This window comes from Sciurus vulgaris (assembly GCF_902686455.1).
Source record: "Sciurus vulgaris genome assembly, chromosome: 2".
Lineage (NCBI taxonomy): Eukaryota > Metazoa > Chordata > Mammalia > Rodentia > Sciuridae > Sciurus > Sciurus vulgaris.
Genome location: NC_136462.1, coordinates 79,300,739 through 79,306,067, shown reverse-complemented (window position 1 = coordinate 79,306,067; position 5,329 = coordinate 79,300,739). Strand labels below are relative to the sequence as shown.

The following is a 5,329-nucleotide window of genomic DNA, read 5'->3' as shown; positions in this document are numbered from 1 at the left end:
TGTCACAATCTACCCTTACCATGAGAAAAAATACTACTTAAAGTCTAAAATATTAAGGATTGGACCAGCGATAACATAATGAGTGTTATCCAGAGATTTCTGTTCTGACGGTCCCAGAGGTAATATCTATGTTGTTCCAGGGCTTGTCTGTTTCAAGGATCTTGGGTCAAGGCTCATCTTCTGAGGACTCTGCTTGTGGACATGCTCTGCAGAATCTTAGTTAAGATCTTCGATATGAGTCACTTTTAAATTCTTGTTATTTTTGGGATGAATGATGTCATACTAGTTGTTAATGCACTTAGGATCAATTCCTTGTACTTCATTTGTTTGACTGGTAGTAAATGGCACTTAGGTCATTTCTATGAGGTTCAAAGGCATGGTTCTCTTGGTTGTTTCAGCAAGCCATCTAGGTTTAGGCCATGTAAAGGCTGATTAAATGAGAGGCCAGGAAAGCCAACTTATGGCGTGCTGATGAGGATACTGATTCATAAATTTACTTATCTAGTTGAGTTTTTAAAAGCATAGAATCTGCACAATTTGGGAAGTACATGTACCTACTGGGACTAGTTCATAGCAAGACAACATATGACTTCCTGTGAGGGGAAAAAGCAGGGCCACACAAGCTTAGGTTAACAATGCATTACACAGGATGCGGGGGCTCAAGTATGTCTGATACAGTAATTAATTTCACCTGATTTTTGTTTTTTCTTTGTGGTACTTGGGGTAGAACTCAGGGCTTCACATATGCTAGGCATGTGCTATACTACTGAGCTATATCCCAGCATGATTCAGTATTTAATTTGATTTTGGACATTTCACTTGGTTCCAAATTTTCAGAGGATAGGGAGGTGCTGAAAGAAGTGAAATTTCTGAGTTGAATGTTGCAGCCAAATATGTCCCTACTATGATGTGTTTCCTTGTTCGATTTTTTATGATAAGATATTGAAATCAAATTAATTCAAAATTTGTCATGAGAGTGTCAAAATATCTTTTCTGAACATGGACATTCTTTGAATAACAGAAATACAATCATGAGATTTCTGTGAATGAGCATATAATGGATTTAAATATTATGAGAAGATTTTCATTGTATCTCTTAATTAATTAGTCGACCTCCAGATAGAAAAAGGTTCCATGTTAATAGAGAGCAGAACACATATACTGTTTGTGGCACAATCAGATTTAGTGTAATTTCAGTGCTAGATCTGAAGTCTGGATTGGTGAGAATGTCAACCAGCACACAGAGAAGTTTAAAATGACACATGCCAACTACCTGCACCAGGAAGCCTCTGCTTCCTGCAGCAGCTAGTAGACTAGTAGTTCCAAACTCACTCTGTCAGGCTCCCCTCCCAGTGAAGAGCTCAGAAATCAAAGAAGGAAAAGATAATTTTTCATCTAAAGAACACCAACATGGTGCTGTCCAGGCTGCTGCAGCTGGTCATAGCATCAATGTGGCTGGGTAGGGATGGTCCCTGTGGGAAGGTGTCTCCTCTGTGACCTAGGGATGGGGAGAAAGGGTGTAGCCTTAAAGGGACTTTGGGAGGGAGGGTTAGCAGGGAGCAAAATCACACTTTTTTGTCCCACAACACTTGTCCCTAAACTTTCTAATTCTGTCCTTTTCCCTTCAGTATCCAGTTTTGCCCAGAAGATAACTCAGGCCCAGCCAGCCGTGTGGGTGCAGGAGAAGGAGGCTGTGAGCCTGCACTGCGCCTATGACACCAGTGCCACAAGTTATGGTCTCCTCTGGTACAAGCAGCCCAGCAGTGGGGAGATGGTCTTCCTCATTCGCCAGGACTCTTACAGCCAGGAAAATGCCACACAAGGTCGCTACTCACTGAGTTTGCAGAGGGCAAGCAAATCCATCCAGCTTGTCATCCCAGCCTCACAGCTGGGGGACTCAGCGGTGTATTTCTGTGCACTGAGAGGTGACACAGTGGGAGGACTGCTGGAGGCTGTTGTAAAAAACCCAGGGTCTGCCTGAGACACCCACCTGGTGTAGGGACCAAGGCAGGGAATGGCCACCGAGAGAGGAAGTGGCCAGGGCTGTGTCAGCTTGTGTCTGGGGCTGGAGGGAAAACACTCTCTCTGAGGAAACCCTCTCTAGGTTCATAGATCACATCAGAGTTATCAGTAATCAGTGCCATCCATGTTCCTGAATCTTTGGAATGAAGGTGGGCACAGAATTTTTGACACAAGATAGAAAAGGAAGAATAAGCGCAACAAACACTTTGTCATTTGGATATAAAATTTAGCTGAAAGAATTGGCTAAAGTAGTAAAAATCTGTATGAACTCTTGGATTTTCAGAACAAATTTTCATAAGTATTTATTGAATAAAGATTCTGTTTCTAGTGTATTTTAAAGTGAGGAAGGTCTTGAAATCTGTTTGTATGTGTGTGTGTTTAAGAAAAGTTATGCTGTTTCATACAAAATGAATTTGACTTATGTTTGCTTTCCTTGAGTAAAAGGTACCCATATTTACTTTCTAGAAGTGTCTGTTATACTACAATCTTTGTTCTAAGGATTTCTTATATCTTCTCAACGACTTTATCAGGGAAGAGCTCCGTTTCCATACTGAAAGTTTTGTCTCACTCTCACATCTGTGGAAAGCTCAGTAACTAGTGGCTCTTAGATATATGGAGGATACACCCTACGAAGACCTCTTTACAGGTAGCTGAGGGATCATTTTCTCCTAAAAGTAACCATACTTTAAAATTATTAAAGTCCCACTTTCAGTATAATAAGTTCCTGCTTACTTCTTTAGTTTTATTGTTCTATTTGTTTCATTCTATGCTAGTCACGGAAAGTAGTAAATTTTATTACCTGTTAGGGTAAATTACTTCTCAGCAGTAAAGTTTACCATGAGGTTTTTAGTAATCATTGCAGTTATTTTTCAACATAAATGTTTGAATCTGTCCCAATTTTTTCATAGTCAATAACACTCTACTAAATCAAATTAAAAAAATACAAAACCAAAGAATGCTTCAAAAACAGAAAGTTGGAATTTCATCTATTGAATGTATGTACACATGAAATATCAACTTATTTATTAACTCAATTCAGATAAGGGCCAATTTTCTCAACTTTTTTAAAAATTAATGTATTATACATAGTAATTGGTTTTAACCTGACACAACCTTATATGTGTGGAATTTGATTTAGGTTCATGTTCCCCCCCTTTTCTTCCTCTCCTCCCTTCCCCCATACTTCTTTCTCTACTCTACTGGTCTTCCTTTCCCTCATCTATTTATTTTTGATTAGGTCTTTCTACTTACACATAAAGTTGAAAAATTGTGTGAAGTATTTATATATGCACATAGCATGATTTTTTAAAATTAATTTTTTATTTTCTCCCCTTTACCATCCTGCCTCTCTCCCTCTGGATCTCCTTCTACTCTATTGGTCTTCCCTATATCTTTATGATATCCACTCCTCTCCTCCTTCTTTCCTTTATTTTATTTTAGCTTCCACATATGAGAGAAAACATTTGACCCTTGATTTTCTGAGTCTGGCTCTTTTTTTTTTTTTTACTTAGTATGATGATCTTAATTTCTTTCCATTTACCATCAAACACCATAATTTCAATTCTTCTTTCTATTTGAGTAAAATTCCATTGTGTATTAACATGGTATAATATCTTAATCTATTAATCTATTATGGGTATCTGGGTCAACTCCATTATTTAGTTATTGTGAATTGTACTCCTATAAACATTGAGGTAGCTGTATCATTATAGTATGTTGATTTTGGTTCTTTTGGATAAATGTTAAGGAGTAGGGTAGCTCAGTCACATGGTGGTTAAATTCACAGTTTTATGAGGACTCTCCATATTGCTTTCCAGAGTGGTTGCACTAGTCTGAAGTCCTACCAACAATGTCCAAGTGTACCTCTCCCCCACATCCTCACCAGTGTACCTCTCCCCCACATCCTCACCAGCATTTATTGTTGTTTGTGTTCTGATCATTGCCATTCTGACTGGAGTGAGATGAAATCTTATGCAGTTTTGATTTGCATTTCTTTGATTGCTAGAGATGTTGAACATTTTTTCACACATTTATTTGGCCAATTGTGCTTCTTCTTTTGAGAAATATCTGCTTAGTTCTGTTGCTCATTTATTGGATTTTTTTTTTTTTAGTTTTAAGTTTTTTAAGTTCTTTATATATTCTGGATATTTATCCTCTGTGGTAGTAGCAACTGGTAAAGATTTTCTCCCATTCTGTAAGTCTTTCTTCACATTCTTAATCATTTCCTTTACTGTACAGAAGCTTTTTAATTTGATGGTATTCCACTTTTTTTTTTTTTTTGATACTAGGGATTGTACCCAAGGGTGCTTAAACACAGAGCCAAATCCCTAGTGCTTTTTAATATTTTATTTAGAGACAGAGTCTCTCTGAATTGTTTTAGGGTCTTGCTAAGTTGCTGAGCCTGGCTTTGAACTTCTGATCCTCTTGCTTCAGCCTCCTGAGCTGCTAGGATTACAGGTGTGCACCACGATGCCTGATTGGCATCCCATTTATTGATCCTTGGTTCTGTTTCTTGAGTTTTAGGTGTCTTGTTAAAGAAGCTGGTGCCAACACCTATATGATGGAATGTTATTTCTATTCTAGGAATATTTCCTTCTATCCTTAGCTTCTTCAGAATTATTGACATGAGTAGGTGCTGGATTTTATCAGAGTTCTTTTCCGTATCTATTGTGATGATCATGTGATTTTTGCCCTTAATTCTATATAAGCACTGAATTTGTTGAATTGTGTATGTTTAACCAACCTTGCATTTCTAGGATGAAATCCACTTGATCATAGTGTATTATCTTCTTGATGTATTTTTGTATATTATATTGTATATTGTATTAAGAAATTTTGCATCTGTGTTCAGCAGGGTTTTTGGTTTGTACTTTTCTTTCCTTGATGTGTCTTTGGTTTTGGTATTAGGGTTATACTGGCTTCACAGAATGTATTTGGGAGTGATTTTTCCCTTTCAATCTCATGGAATAATTTGAAGAAAGACTGGTGTTATTTCTTTAAAGGTCTGATAGAACTAAGCTGATAATCTATCTGGTCCTGAGCTTATCTTTTTGGAAGGTTATTAATTGCTGTTTCAATTTCATTCTTTGATATTCGTTTGTTTAGCTTTTCTATATTTTTCTGTTTCGATCTGGGCAGGTCACATGTATCTAGATATTCGTCAGTGTCTTCTAGATTTTCCAGTGTTTTGGTGTATACATTTTCAAGGTAGTTTCTAATGATTCTCTGAATTTAAGAAGTTTCTGTGGCAATATCTCTGTTTTCATTTCTAATTTTGTTTATTTGGGTCTTTTTCTTTTGGTTCGTT

At 37.2% G+C, this 5,329-nt stretch overlaps 1 gene segment (V, D, J or C); it reads left to right on the top strand.

Annotated features, from left to right (window-relative positions):
• Positions 1 to 1,404: 1,404 nt before the first annotated feature.
• LOC306654821 (T cell receptor alpha variable 14/delta variable 4-like) lies at positions 1,405 to 2,290 on the top strand. The segment is given in 2 exons: positions 1,405 to 1,459; positions 1,629 to 2,290.
• The last annotated feature ends 3,039 nt before the right edge of the window (positions 2,291 to 5,329 follow it).